The following is a 22099-nucleotide window of genomic DNA, read 5'->3' as shown; positions in this document are numbered from 1 at the left end:
CGTCTCCACATCCCACTTCTTTTGTCCACTGCCCAGCTGAGTTCTTTGTCAGAGAGATTTTCCTTTCCCCTCTTTTGTCCTGCTCTGTTTCTCCTCTGTCTCTCTCACTCGCTTTTCAACTGCAGCCTTCACAGGTGCCTCAGAGAGTGATGGGATGAGAAATGGAGGGAGAAGGAAGAGAGCGAGAAGGATGAAACATCTCCAGACCGGTCGGTCTGTCAATTAGACAGAACACACATAGAACAGAAACAAGGGCTGAACAGAGAAAAAAGAGACAGAAAGAGAGAGGTATGCATTTTGCCCAAACTTAAACCATCCAAAGATTTTAAGAACAATGAGATATAACATCGGAGATTTAATTGGAATTTTACACTTTTATTGAAATTGCAATGCTTGACTTTTACAGTGATTTTAGAGTTATTTTGTACAGTGTCCCAATGCGAAGGAGTGTGACATATCTTCTATCACAGAATGAGTAATTTTATTGCATTATTCAATTATTTTTTAGATTTTCGATACCCTAAAAATCAGTGGTTATGTATTTTCATACTGACAGAAAAAGCAGCTGCTGTAAACACATTTTAGGACAGTTCATTCTGAATCCTCCTCTATCATTAAATATTATTCTTCCCTCATTTTACTTCTGGATCCTGGCATATGGAACACATTCACCCCTAGAGTTTAGTAGCAATGTTCTCTACCACAAGAAGCAGTAAAAACAAAAACAAAACTGATACACTTCAGGTCTGTTAGTCAGTAGAATGTCTGTGCGGGGACCATCACAATAAAGTGATAGCAGAAATTAAGCAGACAGTCTTAAATGGTAAATGGACTGCATTTATATAGCGCTTTCACAGACCCAATGGCCACCAAAGCGCTTTACAATTTGCCTCACATTCACCCATTCATTCATACACCGACGGGCGACGGCAGCCATGCAAGGCGCCATCCAGCTCGTCGGGAGCAGCTGGGGTTAGGTGTCTTGCTCATGGACACCTCGACACTTGGTCAGGTGGAACCAAGGATTGAACCACCAACCTTCCGGTTTGTAGACAACCCACATGAACCACTGAGCCACTGCCACAGTCTTAATCTAATGACTGATAGTTGACATGTAGTTACTTTGTAGTATGTGTAGAATGTCTGAAGTGGACTAAAGTGTTACCAAAAAAAAAATAAAAAAAAAATTGCTCATCATTTACTCACCACATATCATTTTAAACCTGTATGACAACATAAAATATATTTTGAGAAATGTCTAAGTGTTTTTTGTTTGTTTTTTCGTCTATACAATTATAAAGTCAATGGTAATCAAAACTGTCATACAGGTTTGGAACAACATGAGGGTGAGTAAAAACTAACAGGATTTGCATTTTTGGATGAACTAACCTTAGGACTAAAAGTCTAAAACTGCCCCTGCCAGACATATTTCCTTGCATATCTATGTAGTAGTAATGCATATTTCTGATAATCCATTAAATGTAATAGCCTACTTAACAAATGAAGGGTACTTCAACTTTTTTGATTATTTTTATGCGAAACTTGATTGGCACAAACCAGTGGATATTTTTATTCAAGATAAATGAGTGATTAGTCTGGCATCAGAGCAAAAACAGCTGCTTCTCATCATAAACACTTGAGATAAAAACAAAACACTTAACAGTAAAACATAATTTATAAATCTGATTGAATGAGTCTTGTTCAGAGGTGTCACACCTGTGACTGCACAAGTTGCAAAGTTGCTTGACAACTAAAAACCCTGCTGCTTCACATATTCAATAAATACTGTTATAGCTCCTGTCCTTAGTGGCTACTACATGATCCATTCAGGTCTGTTAACCCTGGAGCTTGTAAAAGGAGCGGAGGATTTTCCCCTCTGTAAAGATGAGGTTAGCCTCACTGTGAGCTAATTGATTCACTTTTATTTCCTCAACTAAGCAAGCAGCACACAGCTTTTAAAAAGAGCCCGAGTGTCTCTGTGATTGAACACGCTTGAAATAATTGAGCTGTTGTTTGGTTTGACGTTGCTGAGTGACTCAGTGGTTCGGTATTGAGAGACGAGAGGTAATTGATATTGACTTTTCGCCTGTGCTTTGTCATCAGCTTCCGCAACGGGAACCGTCCCACCTTCTGTGGCAAAAGAGCGTGACTATTATCTCCTGCAAGCTTGTCCTCACACACACACCGCTCTTGCTTTACAACAACCTCACAATTAGCAGACAGAACGACCATGTTTGCTGGCAATAGATGGAACAATCGGACTATTGATGCCCTGAGTGACAGTATTGCGGGTTGCACAGGATTTAGACATACATTCAAATAAAATCAAGGACTTTTTAATCCAGATTTCTAGATCACATCCCATTCGTCCATGGCTTACAGGGAACGGTGACACTTCACTGATTAAAACAATTACAGATCGACAGCAAATGGTGTTTAGAACAAAATACCATTATTTGTTGAACAGCACAAGACTTATTATTAGCATCTTACTCACAGCAGAGGGCCTGTGAAAAAGACTGAAGCTAAAGTAAAAGTTATTTTTTGTGGCATTGTAATAGAGCATATAACCAGCAGAGACAAGCACCAGCCGTGTGTTGAAAGCTAGGGGATTTTCATAATGTGACGGAGTATTAAGCAGCTATGGTATGGATTGGACCTGTAATCCACACTCATGCCAAAACCCACCCGCTGTCTCTGTCACTACACCACACTGATCTGCGCCGTTACCTGCCCTGCCAGGAGAGAAGAAGAGAGAGGGAGCAAAATGAATTGAAAGGGATAGAAGATAGTGAAGGAATTAAATGAATTATGTTAGGGGGAAAAAAAGAAAAGCAACATCATAAGTACTTAGAACATAAAGCACTGTAAATCTCCAAAGGTGTAGAATAATAACTCTCATTGAAGAAAACCAATCTCATGGGAACAAAAGAGCTCAGCATTGTGCATTTCTGTTTCGCTATTGTGCCTAGTAATTGTTCTCTTTATATTTAATTGATCTAGATACAAGGTCCAAATTTCCCCTCGGGTTTGCCCTTCAGTGGAAAACAAAAATCAGTATTTGAATTGTAAAGTAATTTATGCTTAGATTGAATAGAGTTAGTCAATTTGGTTGCAAAATCTATTTTAAGATGTGAAATATGAAATATGCATTTAAGACAACAGCTTATTGATATCAGTGAAAAGCACAACTCAATGTTTTGAAAGGCACAAACACAATCATGTTAGCACGGCTCCTTGTATTATATGTAGAACAGTAATTTTCTATTTTAATATATACGTAATTTATTCCTGTGATGGCAAAGCTGAATTTTCAGCAGTCATTAGTCCTGTATTTAGTGCCAGTGATCCTTCAGAAATCATTCCAATATGCTGATTAGGTGCAAGAACTGTCTTACTATTATCAAACTGTTTTTTTTTCAGAATTCTTTGTTGAAAGGAAAGTTCAAAAGAACAGCATTTATTTGAAATGTTGTGACAATATAACTGACACTTCTGATCAATTTAATGCATCCTTGCTGAATTAAAGTGTTTAATAATAATAAAAAAAAAAGTTAATGGTAGTGCATATTATAAGACTTAAAGGGATAGTTCACCCAAAAATTAAAATTATGTCATTAATTATTCACCCTCATGTCGTTCCAAACCCGTAAGACCATTCATCGTCGGAAAACAAATTAAGATAGTTTTAATGAAATCTGATGGCTCAGGAGTGACAGCTATTTAATTAACATTTTGAAGGCCCAGAAAGGTAGGAACAATGTAGTTAAAATAGTCCATGTGACTACAGTGGTTCAACCTTAATTTCACGCATGCGTCATGGTGCTCTTGTGAACGCGCGTCAGAGACTGATACAGAAGAGAAGAAATGACTGAATAAAGTTGATATTTAGTTTTTTTGATGCACAAAAAGTATTCTCGTTGCTTCATAAAATCAAGGTTGAACCACTGTAGTCACATGGACTATTTTAACGATGTCTTTCATACTATTTTGGGCCTTCAAAGTGTTAATTAAATAGCTGTCAATGGAGCCCCTCCTGAGCCATCGGATTTCATCAAAAAAATGTTTTATTTGTGTTCCGAAGATGAACGAAGCATTACGGGTTTGGAACGACATGAGGGTGAGTAATTAATGACATAATTTTCATTTTTGGGTGAACTAACCCTTTAACACATGCATTTAAGACAATATATCAATGCCAAGCACAACTCTGTAGTGGTGGAAACAAATAAACAAAACCATGTTCCCAAAGCTCCTTGGGTGTCATGGTTATTCCTCATACACTTTTGCAACTTTTCAGACAGGGTTGAACACACCAAAAATTTTGCATAACCAAATTTTCACGGCTGACAGTGTGGCGTTATTGTTATGGAAAGGGGTGGATTTGGTATACTGAGTTTAGCATCGACTGCCGGAAACATTACAGTGACTTGAAATCTTTCAAAGCGCTTTTTTTTCTAAACCACATCATCACAAGTAGTCTACACGTACCTGAAACAAAGATGTTTGAGTCCTAATTTTACTGCCTCTGTCACACATGCTTCATTTCCTCTGTAGTTTGTTCCTCTCTACAACTCAAGCTATTCAGTTGCTCCCAAAAGGTAATGAACCAGTTAGTGTCTACTCTCTCATAAATTAAGTTTTTAAGCAGCTCTTGTTCTCGGTTTAGGATGCTAATGGATAAATGTAGAGGTCATGTTCGATTACAGTCACAGAATGAGGGAGCCCTTAGTGGAATTGAATGAAAGCGTAACGAAGTAGTGTTTTAAGGGATCAGAAGCCAGATCGGCTTGGTCCTAGGGCTCAGCACAGCATGTTCGACACTGGGGAAAGCACGAGCTGAGGCTTATCTTTAATTGATGCGCTAAACCCAGAAACTCCGCCAACAGTAAACACAACAGCTGCAATAGAGTTAGCGAGAGAGAAAATGGAGTCAGAGAGGCGATAGCAGGAATGTAGCGGAGAAAAGACGGTAGAGAATTAGACCGGAGAGTGTGAGACGTAAATAAATAGGTTAGGTAGAGAATAGCATTTCTAAGGATCCACACTGACAACTCTGTCGTGTCAGATTAAGTATGTGGGATGGAAGATTCATGGCTGCGTGGTGATCAAGGCTGAGATTTGTGCGTTAATGTGCGGCTCAGCGGGACCTGCTCGTTCAGGTTGCTGTGACGGGGCTCTGATGAAGAGCCACTGTGGCTGATGGGAAGGAGTGAAGATGGCCGCCCTGGGGCATACACCAGTAGCATTAAGGCTGATGGATATGGTGCCCCTCACAAGCTCTCAGAACATGCAGGAATGCCACAGGCCACAGCTAATGCAGGGAGCCGAGGGAACGCAGAGAGGTTTCAGACGTACTAGTACTGTGGGCAGATGCGTTATAGCGAGAGAGAGAGTGCAAGAGACAGATTTCTGCTTCATTTCCATTTTCATTGTCTTGACAACGTTGAAATTAACGTTATAAAAGAGAATCCAGGCTGGTTTAATAAAATCTATAGTATGTAATTTTTGCACCACATTCTTGCGAACTGGACGCGCGAATGAGGCAAATTCGCGTCTACCGCGCCACCCTAAACGCCTCATTCGGGCAGCAGAGTAAACGCGTCTTTAAATTGAAATCACTCGCGCCAGACGCTCTATTCACGTTTGGTGTGAGGCTGGGTTGATGAGCCTCTAGTGAATAAAGAACTGATATGTTCAAATCAAACTTGAGAAAAAGAAAGTAATAAGCCATGGTTTAACTGCACTATAGGCTGAGTCCTAGTTTACCTTACATGTGCACTTCATAATTGTGAGCGAATTGAAGCGAGTAACCGTGTTTTAATATGTTCAGAACCCATTTCGGCATGCCGGGGATATTTTCCCAAGCTTTCGCTCGCACAGATATGGGCTGAATGCTGGCTGGGGGCGTGTCGTAGTGACGTATGGCTCCCGCCGGCAAATCGCCCTGTGCTAATACTGAGCTTTCAGCTCTCAGAGGCGCGGGCGCGCGCTGAGCAGCTTTGTTGAATGCCGAGTGCACAGGGGTGCTTGTGAGATTACAGGCACGCTCGCCACATCCGTAATGCTCACAGTGTGAGTTGGGGAAATGTTTAAGACTGTATGGACAGTGCTTATGGGTGGGGATGCATAGACTGTGGTAGGCACGCGCGCCACTTTCATAAAACTTCCCGCTCATGGCGGGAGGTCTTTGGCCATATAAACAGTGTTTGTGAATTGGGGTGCGTTCATAACAGCGGGCACACACACTACTCTTATAGAATTTCCCGCTTTTACTGGGGAAGTGTTTATAACTGTGGGAACAGTGCTTATGTGTAGTGGGGCATAAATGACAGTGGGCACACAATCTACATTTATGGGGCGTCCAGCCTGAGCTGGGAAAGTATTTGGCACTGCTTTGACAGTTTTGATATGTGGGAATGCGCACTTTAGTGTGGACACGTGACCCCTTAATGACACAGGCAGAAAATGGCTCTTTATGTGATTTCTGTGTGTCGCCGTAAAAACAGCGTTTGTTTGCAGGTGAGCGAGCTGTGTGGCTGGCCCATTGGCTGCTGTACAGACATTTCCAGCCGCCTGTAAGGGGACTGGGTAATGCTTTAAACGTTTTGGAGAGAGCGGTTCGGCTTTTGCGAGACTCGCGCTCTCTCTCTTTCTCCCTGTAGCTAGGAAGACTTACGAGGCTCTGGGTTCAGCACAATCTTGGGCCGAGGTCCCCGTCGCTCGGGCGGTTGCTTCCTGTTGGCAGAGCGCGAGCGGCGTCGGAAGTCAGTTTCAGGTCTGGGCTGAGAGACGGGAGGTGCCGTCTTGACTCGCTGCTGCTGAGGCGGCTTTTGGCGGCTCTGCGATGAGCTAGATCGCTTGGGCAGGAAGTGACGCATAGCCTGCGAATCCTTACGGGCTTCGGTGAAGCGCTCAGCGAACTCCTTCACCGCTGGTCCGAACAGGCCGCTTTGGGAGATAGGCGCGTCGAGGAACGACGCCTTATCTGCGTCCTTCATCTCTGTTAGCGTCAGCCATAGATGGCGCTCAAGGACAGTTAGGTTAGCCATAGCACGGCCGATGGATTGGGCGGTGGCTTTTGTGGCTCGGAGTGCTATGTCGGTGGCGCTGCGCAGATCCTTGAATGCCTCAGGATCAGGTCCAGACTTGTCCATGGTGTGGAGAAGTTTGGCTTGAAACACTTGGAGGACAGCCATAGAGTGAAGCGCTGACGCAGCTTGGCCGGCGGCGGCGTATGCACGACCGGCGAGAGCTGAAGTAGATCGGCAAGGCTTCGAGGGATGAGAAGCTTTGGCTTTCCATCCAGCGGTGGAGGGTGGGCACAGGTGATTGGCCACAGCCTCCTCGAGGGGCGGAGTCCCCTCGTAGCCTCTTTCTTTCGCGCCGTCCACAGAGGAGAGCGATGAAGAGAAAGAAGGCTTTAGGCGACAGAGGTGCGGGGCTTTCCACAACTTCGTGAGTTCGTCGTGAACTTCCGGGAAGAAAGGGGAGGGCCTTTGCCGAGGAGCCTGCCGGCGCCCCTGCAGGAACCACTCGTCCAGTCGGCTGCGGGCGGGTTCTTCCGGGGAAGACCAATCGAGCCCGAGGTCTTCCACGGCCTTAGACAGGATGCGGACGATCTCCGAGTCCATACTAGAGCCCACGCTCGTGCCTGCTAACGTCGATGGCGCGGGGTCGAAGGACGAGCCCGGCCAGTCGTCGGACGCAGCATCAAAGGAAAAGCTGTCATCCTTTTCGTCGTCATCCCCTCACGCGCCAAACGAGACGAGACCCATCGCTCTGCTGGAAGGATGCTGGTCCGCCTGTGTGAACTGGACTGGCGGCGGGAAGTCTTCGGGTGGTGGTGAAGCACGCGAGGATTGGCCCGGCGTGACGTCACTGCAAACCGCGTACTCTGGCGGCCTCTGTGAGCGGCGCTTCTTCTTGCGCGGCTCGACCAGAGGGGATGGAAGCACGGTGGTGGTGGGCTCTTTCGCGGCGAAATCGGCGAAGCGAACGCGCAGCTCGGTGAGGCCCAGGGCGTCACACTCGGGGCATCCGCCTCGAGTAAGGGCAGCCTCTGCGTGGTCCGGTCCCAGGCAGCGGGCGCAAATGATGTGACGCTCCCCGTCCTGAAGAGGGCCTCTACACAAGGCGCAGGAAGGCATTTGAAACAACGGCCAGTTAATTTGCTCTTTTAGAAAAGTGTCGCGGGGGCGAAAACTGGTAGCTTTGAAAGGATATTGGTGATGCGCGCTGGATGGCTTAGCAGAAGGCGATCGAAGGCGGCTGAAGGCGCCGGCGTCCTCGTAGCAGTCCTGCTGTAGGCTTGTCGACGGCGGCGGCGAAAAGACTCCAAAAATCCGGAGGATTCAGCGAAGAAAAGGTCTTTGCTGAAGGAGATTAAATCTAAAGAACTCAGACGACGGGGCGCCCAATATATAGCCCTTGGCCACGCCCATCTTGGCGGGCGCGAAGCACGCTCATTGGAAGCGGGTTCAGAGTTGCCCCATCATAGGTTCGTGCAGTTGCCGCAGCACAGCCAATGACCGAGCTGCCTCGCTCATTGCTGTATGCTGTGCAGCTGCAATGCGTTTTACATAAAGACTTCAATATTTCTCGAGAAAAGGAGTTTTCCCATAGCGTAAGCTACTTACGCAATAGGAGGAACCTCTCGAAAGGGAACTTTGCATTGCTGCCACACTACCATTTTCTGTCCCCATGTCCGCGCGGAGCTCTCGGGACACCCTCCCATGCCAGTAACTGTTTTTATGAAGTAGCTAACTGGCTATTACTCTAGGATCGTTATTGGTTGTGTACGCCTCCATCCACAGAATGTAACGACTGTAACCATCTATACAGCCATTAATGGCAATGCCGTACATACGGTGTCGGTTTTAATATCATAGCTGTCCATATGCCAGAGTGCATTTGGGCCAGCGCTGTTCGTTGTTCATGCAGCAGTTGTTCAAGTGACGGCTCAAACGTCTTTTATCAGTAAAGTTCTGCACGGGCAAATTCAGTGACACTTTTAATGCAATACATTATTGCTAAAGTTGATAGTATTTCTTTGTTACTGAAATAAAGTCTAAAATATAGCTTGACTAAGTGATCCAACTCTGCCATGTCCTCTATGACTAGGCTATGCAATGAACACTGATCGAATGCGTTATTCTCTACATTTCATTTCAACTTTTTTTCTCGAAACACAACGACTTTATTCTCGAAATTTAATGAGTTTATTCTCAAGATTGTATTTCGACTTTTTTCTCGAAATTTAACGAGTTTAATTTCGCATTATAATGACTTTAATTTTGAGATGGTTTTATTTTTTTATTATTGCTTGGCCCTAATCCTCTTCCGTACAAACATTATCTGTTATGTCTTAAATAAACGTTTGGTGAACTGTTGGGGAACATCCGTGCTGAACACTAGGTCTGAATATATAGGCTGTCTGTTAAATATTTTTTTAAAATAAATAAATATGAATCAAACAAGTGTGGTATCATGGGAAAAAAGTTAAATACAGGTGAAACTCGAAAAATTTGAATATCGTGCAAAAGTTCATTTATTTCAGTAATTCAACTTAAAAGCTGAAACTAATATATCATATCGACTCATTACATGTAAAGTGAGATATTTCAAGCCTTTATTGGTAATAACTTTGATGATAATGGCTTACAGCTTATGGAAACCTTTTCATAATATTCTAATTTTGACTGGGGATTTCATAAGCTGTAAGCCATAATCATCAAAATTATAACAAATAAAGGCTTGAAATGTCTCACTTTGCATGTAATGAATCTATATAATATATTAGTTTCAGCTTTTAAGTTGAATTACTAAAATAAATGAACTTTTGCATGATGTTTAAATTTTTCGAGTTTCACCTTTATATATATATATTTTCATAGATATTTGGTTTTGACTTGGTGTGTGCCAAATTTGGTGGTATTATCAGGGATTTTAAGGTATGGTTGATTCAAGGTGATTTTGTTTTAGAACCTTCAGACAATTTTAACTATTTTTTTCTCAAAATTGACAGACTCTGCAACAAATCATACAACAAATCATTTTGAAGGTTTTTTTCATAGAGAATGTGACCAAAATTTGCTAAATCCGACTCCTTTTGCCAGCACAGGTCACACATACACAATGTCTTAAGGTTGGCCCACACTAAAAAAGATTTGAAAAATGTGAAAGACCACAACCATGATTATAAAAAATCCATAGATTTAACAGTTTTGTTCCTATAGTGTGAGGAGTGCCGCGATGTGACCAATACAGCACACCATAAGTGACTCCTGGAGTGTTGGCAATATATTTTTAGCATGTATTGTACACGTAATGTTAAAAAGGGTCCCAAGGTTACCGAATCATTGCCTAACATGAACTCACAGTGTGGGCCGTCTGGCTCCTTGAGTTGACTTTGCCTTGAGAAAATCTTCCATCCTCCTAAACAGACAGATTGAGCTTATGAGCAGCTCAAGTCAAAATGAAGCGCAGACAAGATTAACCCTAACCACCACAGTACCACAAAGTCATATCCCGAAAGACCGCTGGCTAATCGTCTGAGTTTGAGTGTGTGCATGTACCAGCAAGCTAAATAAATGAGGATACTGAGTGGCAGATCGCACTCGCGCTGTATCTTTCTGTCTGTCTGCTCAGCACAGATTGTTTGTTGGAATTGCTGTCACACCCGTTTATTCTCTTTCTCTCTCTCTCTCTCTCTCTGGGCCGTGTAAATGTGGTATTTGTCTGTGTGTTGACACTAATTGGAGAATAGCTTTAGGCCTCCCCTGAGCACGAGCCTCTGGAGCACAGCCTTGATTTGTGGCATCTTAAGAAAGTTAGAGAGAGGGGGATATGGGAAGAGAAAGAAAGAGGATGAAAAGAGGGGGATAATAAAAAAAATGTAACAAATGAGAGGAGGGGCGATGAGAGACTAGAGGTGAAGGGTTGGGGGCAAAAAGGAGAGAGGATGAAAAATATTATTTTTAAAGGCATGTGTCCGAGTAGGCCTACCCTTATTGTTCTCTGCATAAGGGAAGACTATTTCTATACAAATTGGTACATTTTATACTTATGTTTTGATGCTAAAAGTGTCAGTGGTTTGTATTCGAGTGTGTGTGAGTGGAGTAGTGGAAAAGAAAAGAGATCAAGAGATTTGAAATGGGCACTTGAGAGAGTGAGAGGGAGTTATTTTGAGATGAGGGAGGTCTTATGTAAATGCCTGTGGTGTCTATGCCTAATTTATGATAGGGGATGTCTAAGAGGGTGAATGTAGGCCAACATCTCTTCCACATGACCAAACCACACTCAAGACCACAGAACCACATCACACACACACAAACACTTTGTTTTCTATCATGGTGAAGAGACTATGGCTACGTCTATAATAACCTGGATGCAATTGAATACATTTCAAAATGCTCTCTGTCCACACTACACTCTTAGAAATAAAGGTTGTAAAAGGGGGTTTTGTAGCAAGGCAATAGAAGAACCAATTTTGGTTCCCCCACAAACCTTTCAGTGAACCATTTTTTTCTTAGAGTGAAGAACCTTTTAATAAGCTAAAAAAAACCTTTTCCTGCTGAACCTTTGGTATATTGAAAAGGTTCCATGGATGTTAAAGGTTCTACAGCATAAATGTCAATAAAAAGATTTATTTTTAAGAGTGTAGCATTTTCTAAAAGTTTCTTGTCCACACTGAATTGTCAAAAAAAAAAACACAAAAATAATCTTACCATGCATTGAAGGTGATACAAGCTCAATGAGATGATATTGAGAGACCAGACATAATAAAGTTTGCACACTATTTTTTTTTTTTCACAATAATTGTATTAGCAAAAAATCTTACCACTTACTGGTGCATCCAGTTCGCACTCAATCGCCATACATGGTATAAAACACAATTGTCCTTATGTTTTGCCTCAGGACAGCAATTGTGAGTACATTTTCTGTCATCTGGAATGTAATATGAAGATTGTACAAAGTAACATTTATCTTTAACAACACTATGAAAGTAAATAGCAGCCATATATCAGAATAAACATATCAGTCACAACAAAACATGAGTCATTGTTTTCAAATACCTCCGTTTTCACACTCCAATGCGAAAGCGCAGTTTTCAAATGTATGCACTTGGGAGAGCTTCATAACAATCATGTGGAAGAAAGGCCGAAACGTACAGAAAAAAAATGAGTGTTCAAAAATTGGATCCGGATTAGTGCAGACGTAGCCTAAAAAGAGCTATCATTGATTAAGACAAAGAAAGTACATACATGAATGACTGGGAGAAATCATAAAGATCAACTGTGTCGCTTACAGTAAAAAAAAAAAAAAAAGCTAATTGTAACAAAACGCTCAGTATGGTGGCTGTATGAATGGAAGCCCAGTCTTTAAGTTAAAAGAGAAAACTTAGCGGTTCACTTGGAGTCCATCTTGGTAATGTCTCTGGGCGCTATTTTCTTGGTATACAAGTATGGCTCCTAGCCTCCCACTGTACCTACTTTAATAGAAAAACAAATTAATTTTTATCAAATTGGCTGCCCAATCCAGACACGGTACAACAAATTTAAAGAATGCATCAGAAAAGCATCAATTTAAATCACAGACATTCCCAAAATCCCAAAGCACACCACAAACTACCTCACCACTGCAATGGTTTCATAGACGGGACTTAGATTAAGCCAGGATTAGGCCTTATTTCAATTAGGACATTTAAAAATCTTTTATAAACGTGCCTTCAAAAAAAAAAAAAAAAAAAAAAAACATTACTGCTGTGCATCTTGAGACAAAACAATGGCACTGACTTATTTTAAGATATGCAAGTTGCTTTCAGTTAAAACAGTTTAAACATGCATTTTAGTCTGGGACTATGCTTAAGCCTTCTGTGAAACCGGGGGAAAGTGTATCTCATTACTAAAATAAGCCACTTCATCAGTAAATCAATAAAAGTGTGGCCTTTAGAAAATAATGACATTGCGTATGAGGGCAGAGGATACAGTTTGAAGGTTTCGGGTTTTCCACTCTTTTCCCTCTTTCTCTGTCCTTCGTTCTAAGTGTGTTCCCCTCAAGGGACTTTTCTTGCTCCTTGGCAAGGGGCTAATTTAGACGCCTCTAATCAATATGCTCACAACTTATTTAACTAATGAGCAGTGCTTGCCATTGGGGAAGACGTTTGGAGGACCTGCTATGCAGTCAGACTTTCCAGTGCTTAACCACTGCATGTCTGGGATAAAACAACTGTTGCCAAGGGAAGGATCAACTAGGTATTAAAATTCTTCTTCTCTGTATAATAAATATATAAAACACCACACTGCCTGCGGTATTTTAAATGATTTTGTTAATTTATGCAGAGCACAAATATTTTATTGACTTTAATAGCAAGAGAAATTGACAATACTGCAGGTCACTTATAAAAGAAAATATTTTATTGTAAATTTTAAATGGTGGTCAGCATTTGGATTACCACCGACTCCTTCCAAGAATTCCCTCAAAGTCTAGCCTGGGAAAACCCAGACAACTTCCGGCAAATTTAGATTTGCTCTGAAAGTTAGTCTGGCAAAGAGCTCATTCGAGCCCATTTCCAATCCGTCGAAATCGCGACACCAATCAGAAACGTTGGGGCGGGCTTTACACGATGACGACAGCGCTGGGATTTTGAAGCAGATTTTGTAGCCTTCATTACAAAGATGGATGCCGCCGTCGGAACATCACTCGTTCGAATCAGCTATCGCGTCTGTTTTAAGCGATTTGAACGTTTCCTTTTTGTTAAAAACCGAGCAAAGAACAACACTCAAAGATGTTTCTCCGCCGCTCTGCATACGTCATCTCCTTCATCGCTCTGATTGGTTTTAGGTCTATCCGCGACATCCGTTGGTGATGCCCCTCTGGAAATGATTTGTCTATGACGCTTTGCCAGACCATAACTCAGTTACAACTGAGAATGGTCTGGTTTTAACCAGGCTACTCAAAGTCTTCATTCTATGAACTTTCAAATGAGTTCAAATGAAATCAAATGATTTTCCATTTTTAGGTTAAACTGCCATTGTCACACTTTGTCTCTATACACACATTGTCTCTATACTGTCACACTTTTAAATTACAGTGAGTTAGACTCACTTTATGATGCCAATCCCAAATTTTGTTATTCATAATTCATGTAATTTAATTATTAGTATTAAATACCATGTTTTTTTCCCCTGTGTTTATGTACAGTAATTATATACAGACATATGCATTTTATTCCCATACAGTATATTCAAGTACGTATTCTGTTTAGCCAATTTAAAGCCCATGACATCACAGCCATGAAGTTAATAATAATACAAAATCTAAAATAGTCTCTTCAGAAAACAGACAATGAATGAGTGAGTGAATGAACAAAGGTAAGAAAAAAACAAGCGAACAAATTAACTAATGTGTTTTTGTAAACAAGTGCAAGATGAGTCTTTAATATTTTATGTTCAATTTAATTTTAATGTATGCTACAGCTTACTAGCATATGTGGCCTCAATGCAAATAAAAGTTCAGTGCCTTTGTTGTAAATCTCTACTACATGGACCTTCTGAAGTACAAGTGTCCACGCATTCTACAGAAAAATGTATTTTCTAAAGAAAAAAAATCTTCAGGTGTGATTTTTTTTTGCTTCTGAGCAGGGATGTAGTGGAGGCTAAACGCACGTAAACGCCGTTTACGCACCTCCCAATATTCGAAAATAGCGTTTACCCACCTCCAAAGTGCGTTTATCCACCTCTAAATAGCTATAAATTAAGCTTATGTCGTTTTAGTTTCATATTGTTCATTATTAGTTTCATAGGTTGTTAAACCTAAGACGAACTCTTTCATATTGCGCTGCATTACTGTCAGTGTTGTTGACTATTACTGACGCTTCTGTTGCGCTGTTGGCGCTCGCGCAGCCTCTGGAGGAGAAATCTACACAAATGAGCGCACACACACACTCAGTTAACAACATACTGCCTATAAAAAATCTAAATGTGGAGTTTTTATATTTTTAACACATGTTAGCAACCTCAATTATTTTTCCTGAACACCATCACGATTGAAAATGTGACATTGATTTCCTACAACAGTTCAATAAACAGTTAAAATTAAGTCACTTACATTTTAGATGCAATATTGGCTGTTTTTGTTCTGTTTCAGCAGCGAAAATAGTTCCAAACAAAAATCACAGCAGAACCACGGCGCATCTCACAGGAACACTCGACCTGTTTTCATTACTGAATGATTCAGCATTTTGAACAAATCGATTGAGTCAAAGATTCAATGACCCATTCATAAACATCTGTCTCATTCTTGAATGAATCAGCCGTTTGAACAAATCGTTTGAATGAATGAATCAGTGACTCACTCATTAAGACGGTCGCCTGCCGCCACCTACTGGCGGTTTCGTGTTATGTTTAAAAGTAGATCATTCTTTCCAAAGTTTCTTATTTGTAAATTTAAATCAATTTCATAACATTATTTTATGCAATTGTAATTTTTCAGTGTAAATGATTTAATTTGATCAGCCCTATAGTGTCTTATTATTCGAAATAATTGAATTTATTGATCAAATTTAGGAATTTAAAATGAAAGATGAAGCATACATTTAATAAGATTGGGGGAGGGGATGCCCTTTAAAGGTGCAGATATTACAATATGCCGATTTAAATATCAAAGCTGATTGAACACTGATGAGAATATTGTTTCAGAATAAATTAACAAAAAAAAAAAAAAATCCGGAAGAGAAACTTTTTTACTCGGACAAGTGAGTGACAGATTAAGCGTATGAAAGGGCTTAATGTCGAGCCCTCCCTATATAGCAATGTCATCAGGAGATACACATACACCGGTAGGCAGTGGCCCACCTTACCGGGTGACCACGTCGTGGTCCACCAGAACTTATAGTTTACCCACCTCTTTTTTTACCACTACACCTCTGCTTCTGAGTATACACTCACCTAAAGGATTATTAGGAACACCATACTAATACTGTGTTTGACCCCCTTTCGCCTTCAGAACTGCCTTAATTCTACGTGGCATTGATTCAACAAGGCGCTGAATATGATAGGATTCAGCGCATATTGATAGGATAGCATCTTGCAGTTGATGGAGATTTGTGGGATGCACATCCAGGGCACGAAGCTCCCGTTCCACCACATCCCAAAGATGCTCTATTGGGTTGAGATCTGGTGACTGTGGGGGCCATTTTAGTACAGTGAACTCATTGTCATGTTCAAGAAACCAATTTGAAATGATTCGAGCTTTGTGACATGGTGCATTATCCTGCTGGAAGTAGCCATCAGAGAATGGGTACATGGTGGCCATAAAGGAATGGACATGGTCAGAAACAATGCTCAGGTAGGCCGTGGCATTTAAACAATGCCCAATTGCCACTAAGGGGCCTAAAGTGTGCCAAGAAAACATCCCCCACACCATTACACCACCACCACCAGCCTGCACAGTGGTAACAAGGCATGATGGATCCATGTTCTCATTCTGTTTACGCCAAATTCTGACTCTACCATCTGAATGTCTCAACAGAAATCGAGACTCATCAGACCAGGCAACAGTCCAGGTTGTAACGAGTGGTTATTTCAGTCAAAGTTGCTCTTCTATCAGCTTGAATCAGTCAGCCCATTCTCCTCTGACCTCTAGCATCAACAAGGCATTTTCGCCCACAGGACTGCCGCATACTGGATGTATTTCCCTTTTCACACCATTCTTTCTAAACCCTAGAAATGGTTGTGCGTGAAAATCCCAGTAACTGAGCAGATTGTGAAATACTCAGACCGGCCCGTCTGGCACCAACAACCATGCCACGCTCTAAATTGCTTAAATCACCTTTCTTTCCCATTCTGACATTCAGTTTGGAGTTCAGGAGATTGTCTTGACCAGGACCACACCCCTAAATGCATTGAAGCTACTGCCATGTGATTGGTTGATTAGATAATTGCATTAATGAGAAATTGAACAGGTGTTCCTAATAATCCTTTAGGTGAGTGTATAATCTATACAATGATAGCTATGTGTCAAGCACCATAACATGTCGGCCTTGGCGACCCAAAAAAAGGTGTAAAAGGGGAGGTAAATGAAAGAGCAAGATGGAGAGAGGAAAGAAAGAGAGTGCACAATAAAGCTGAGAACAGAAAATAGTGTTGACAGAAATAGAGTCGATAGAAAGTGCTGACCATAAGACATGATCTTTTTTTTTTTTTTCATGGCGCACACGTCGGCAATTTTTTCAGCCTTATGGATCTGGTGCGTGTGTGAAACGCAGAGTTATATCCTTAAAGTTTTCGCTTCCAATACAACTCTAGAGAGAAGTTTGAGAGAGTTATCCGCACTGAGCTCATGCAATCAACTACCACACACAGCGCCACAAAGAGGTGTAGGCAGGTAAGGAGGACACAAGATATGAAAATTAGGATTACCCACCTGCCGAGACCCCTAATTGCCATCCGTGTGCCACTCAAAGCCACAGTGCTTTTCTTCTTTCCAATAAATGTAACCCTCTTGAATTAGACATTAACAGAAGGGAGTTCGTTAAAGCCCAAATTAGCATTTTAGGTCATTATGATCAAAGAATTTTAAGATATGACTAAATTCTGAAGTTTTTCAACCTGGCTCAGTCTCCTTGATTAGAAGAAAGAAGACAAAATAAGTCAACTTGTTATTTTACATGCAAATAAATGCAAGATGTGTCCGAATGTCTCTTTGAACGCATGCTTTAAATGAGTTATATACATTTTTTTTTGCTTTAAACTTAAACATAAGCAGTTTTAACAGGATGCAATTTCTCATCAACGCCAATTTCAGACATATACATCCATTTCTACAGTCCCAGAATCAATTAGATGCAATATATACGCAAATACAATTTACTGTCATTCCTCCTATATGGCACTGCTCTCTGTGAATCTACATGTTAAGACTTCAAGAAAATGAACAAGAGTCGTTTCTAGGCGTGTAACAAAACGTGTCACAATACACTCACCTAAAGGATTATTAGGAACACCATACTAATACTGTGTTTGACCCCCTTTCGCCTTCAGAACTGCCTTAATTCTACATGGCATTGATTCAACAAGGTGCTGAAAGCATTCTTTAGAAATGTTGGCCCATATTGATAGGATAGCAACTTGCATGTTGATGGAGATTTGTGGGATGCACATCCAGGGCACGAAGCTCCCGTTCCACCACATCCCAAAGATGCTCTATTGGGTTGAGATCTGGTGACTGTGGGGGCCATTTTAGTACAGTGAACTCATTGTCATGTTCAAGAAACCAATTTGAAATGATTCAAGCTTTGTGACATGGTGCATTATCCTGCTGGAAGTAGCCATCAGAGGATGGGTACATGGTGCCCATAAAGGGATGGACATGGTCAGAAACAATGCTCAGGTAGGCCATGGCATTTAATCGATGCCCAATTGGCACTAAGGGGCCTAAAGTGTGCCAAGAATACATCCCCCACACCATTACACCACCACCACCACCACCAGCCTGCACAGTGGTAACAAGGCATGATGGATCCATGTTCTCATTATGTTTACTCCAAATTCTGACTCTACCATCTGAATGTCTCAACAGAAATCGAGACTCATCAGACCAGGCAACATTTTTCCCGTCTTCAACTGTCCAATTTTGGTGAGCTCTTGCAAATTGTAGCCTCTTTTTCCTATTTGTAGTGGAGATGAGTGGTACCCGGTGGGGTCTGCTGTTGTAGCCCATCCGCCTCAAGGTTGTGCGTGTTGTGGCTTCACAAATGGTTTGCTGCATACCTCGGTTGTAACGAGTGATTATTTCAGTCAAAGTTGCTCTTCTATCAGCTTGAATCAGTCGGCCCATTCTCCTCTGACCTCTAGCATCAACAAGGCATTTTCGCCCACAGGACTGCCGCATACTGGATGTTTTTCCCTTTTCACACCATTCTTTGTAAACCCTAGAAATGGTTTTACGTTAAAATCCCAGTAACTGAGCAGATTGTGAAATACTCAGACCGGCCCGTCTGGCACCAACAACCATGCCAGGCTCAAAATTGCTTAAATCACCTTTCTTTCCCATTCTGACATTCAGTTTGGAGTTCAGGAAATTGTCTTGAACAGGACCACACCCCTAAATGCATTGAAGCAACTGCCATGTGATTGGTTGATTAGATAATTGCATTAATGAGAAATTGAACAGGTGTTCCTAATAATCCTTTAGGTGAGTGTATATCGCAATACAAAAATGCAACAATATGTATTGTGGATAGTGACAATATCACCATATCACCACAGTGTCACCATTGTCATGTGCATTGGGTTACCAGCACCAGGTCCAAGCCTATTCATTTATACCCACAATGTAATGCCAAATTTAGCATTTTAATTAACAGTACAATTTTGGTTAACCTTTTATAATATGTTTTATAGTATCGCAATAATATCATAATGTGAGTTCAGTATCGTGATATGTATTGAATCGTGACATGAGGTATCGTTACACCCCTAGTCGTTTCACGTTAAATTGATAATATAGATTTCATATACACTCTATGGAGAGGCTATAGACCTCTTTTGCGCCGACGTCACAATTATGTCACAGCGTTAGCTGGAGGCAAAACAAACGGACAACAGGAGGCGGCTAATACAAACCAGCACAGATTCAGCTACATAATAAGGAGCTTAAATTATTATTATTATTATTAAATGTCATCTTGTTGTGTTGTTGGGTGCAATTACCACTGAAAAATGAATATGCTGTATCTGTTTTTTTTTTTTTCTAGAAAATATTCACATCATTAAAATTGCACCGTAATGTCACTCTTTACATTGTCGTCTTCTTTGCGCTGGCTAGGCAGAACTGCGGCTCGTACCGCACAAGTCTTGTACATGACCATTTATCACATAGTTATAGGCATCTAAAGATGTATATGCCCTCAGTACGCTTGGTTTCTCTATCGGATAGGTGTAGAAGTCAGGCCACTCAACCGGAGGTAGCATTAACGTTAATCCTGTCAGATCGTCCATCCATTGAGTGAGTGTGTACGGGCCTGCCAATCTGGTTCCGTCCGTTAAAATTAACTTTTGCAAATAACAATCGCGGTCCTGGACACTGAGTGACCTTACACATTAAGATAAAATCGGATTTGGTAACACTTTATTTTAAGGTGCTTGTAATAAGCAGTAATTAACAGTTAATAAGACACTTATAAGACCTTATAAGATGCATATAAGATGCATATAAGCATTAACTAATGATAATAAATAAATTAAATAAAATAATAAATTTCTCAAGTATTAATACATTGCACTTTTAGAACAGCCGAACAAACATAAATGGTAACACAAACTCCCAGTCCCTTAAAATTTGACCTTCCCAAGAGGGAGTAGTTTCCCTGATCTCTTCAGGGCCTGGACCTTTAATTAACCCTTATATGAAGTTAATGCTTATATGCATCTTATATGCATCTTATAAGGTCTTATAAGTGTCTTATTAACTGTTAATTACTGCTTATTACAAGCACCTTAAAATAAAGTGTTACCGGGGTCTATAAAATCAGGGCACAATGTACTGTTTTGTAATTTTTTTATTTATTTTTTTATGTATGAGTGTAAGGAAATGTCAGTTAACGTAAAATTTCCAGGGAGAAAATTACCTGTACTTTTTAAATTTTTCTACAGATTTGTTTCTTTCAGTGTGTTTCTCAATTTAAGACAGTGGCTGCGCTCGGAATCGCATTCTCAATGAGTAGGTACTTAATTTCAATGAGTACTTACTTAACGAGCGCTAAAAGAGTAGGTACTTTATAGCCAAATCACATTGAGTATGAATGCGATCCGGACATCATATGCCATGTTGACGTTATCATGTGACCTACGACGCGTTATCACACTTAAAAGATATGACCGACACATTTAATTCATCTGTAAATATCTTGATATTGATGAAACTTGCTCATTTTGTGGTAGCCTATTGTTGAAGAAACAGCTGTCCATCATTTTGTGAATACATTTAGGGTTGATTCAAGTTGTTATATTTTAAACCCTACTAATGTGACCCACAGTTTTATAGGGCCTAACGATATAACTTTTTATTAAGAAACCCCAACATCGTCATCTCTTGAATATGTTGTTAATTTCTTTATTTTATACCCAAAAAGTTTCTCCTTTAAGTTTTCCTTTTTCTTGATGAATGTACCTCTTGTTTGATCCCTCAGAATTTTTTATGTATTATGAAAAACTATTTAAAGATATTTAGCCTTGTTGTTCTTTTTTTTCCTGTGTAGCCTATGAATATCATTTTATGATAACCAATGATCTTTATGCTTTCTGTTTTGTCATTATGATTGTTCATTGTTACATACAACTATGGTATCTTTCCATGATCTTGTATGTAATAAGTTTAAATTATATGAGCGACAGGTGCACTAACACTTCATAACATCATAACTCGACAGCACAACCTAGAACAGTTTTCCTCTGCGTTTGTAATGTCTGCACAAAGGAGACGGGCAGCTGCTCGAAGATCTCTCCTTTGGAGAAAACTGTTGATTTTATACTCGAAAAATTTAAGTATCACTCCTTAAAAATTAATATTACCTCAGGATGAATTGCATTGCTAGCCCACCCCAAAACTTAAAAAAAAAATAATAATAATAATATTAAATGGTGACCAATACTTAATTATATTACTTTTTTAAATACTAAAAATGATATAATTTAATAAAACAAGCAAAATGTTATTTGTTTTGTCATATGACATAGTTATGCATGAATACACACTAGATAAATGCAGTGAAACATCTCAATTGTCAGTCAAGCACTGAATTAATGAATGCATACATTAATTAAATAATTATATTTTATATACTGACAACAATAAGAAACATGAATAAATTAGTAAAAGAACAAATAAAAGTAACCATCACAATAAACAAATGCATATACAAGTCAACAACACATGAAACAAAGCTTTATTCAAACTACAAGCATGTATTTACAGGCGCTGAACCCCACATACTGCCATCTCAACACAGCGGTTCCCATTCTGCAGCTTTATTCTGATGAATTCACCAGAGGTGACCGTGCCTTCGTGCCCAGTGGCGTCATGCCCATTCAAAGTG

The sequence above is a fragment of the Rhinichthys klamathensis genome, unplaced genomic scaffold, assembly GCF_029890125.1.
Source record: "Rhinichthys klamathensis goyatoka isolate OS25496 unplaced genomic scaffold, OSU_Roscu_1.1 h1tg000301l_1, whole genome shotgun sequence".
NCBI classification, from domain to species: Eukaryota; Metazoa; Chordata; class Actinopteri; order Cypriniformes; family Leuciscidae; genus Rhinichthys; species Rhinichthys klamathensis.
Note: the sequence above shows the minus strand (reverse complement) of the source record.